The sequence below is a fragment of the Apis dorsata genome, unplaced genomic scaffold (genome assembly GCF_000469605.1).
Source record: "Apis dorsata unplaced genomic scaffold, Apis dorsata 1.3 scaffold_820, whole genome shotgun sequence".
In the NCBI taxonomy this organism is placed as follows: domain Eukaryota; kingdom Metazoa; phylum Arthropoda; class Insecta; order Hymenoptera; family Apidae; genus Apis; species Apis dorsata.
Genome location: NW_006263955.1, coordinates 211088 through 211435, shown reverse-complemented (window position 1 = coordinate 211435; position 348 = coordinate 211088).

Genomic DNA, 348 nt, shown 5'->3' with positions numbered 1-348 from the left:
TTTATAATAGAAAATAGCATGATTTTTTTCATTATCTTTATGTTTTTTAAAATTCGTATAATAGATATCTATCATATAATTGTTAGCTTTATGAAAACTATTTTTTAATACGTACAAATCATATATAAAATAGATACAAAATAGATACAAATTATTAGAAAATATAATTAATCGATTTATTATATATTTGAAAATTACTTAATTGATTTTAATATAATTATTACGTTTTCAAAAAATATCTTTTCCAAGAAAAATCGTGTTTTTTTTTTAATACGTATATATTATATATATTTATACAAATTTCACATATATATATATTTTATATATATAATATATGTATAAATATAT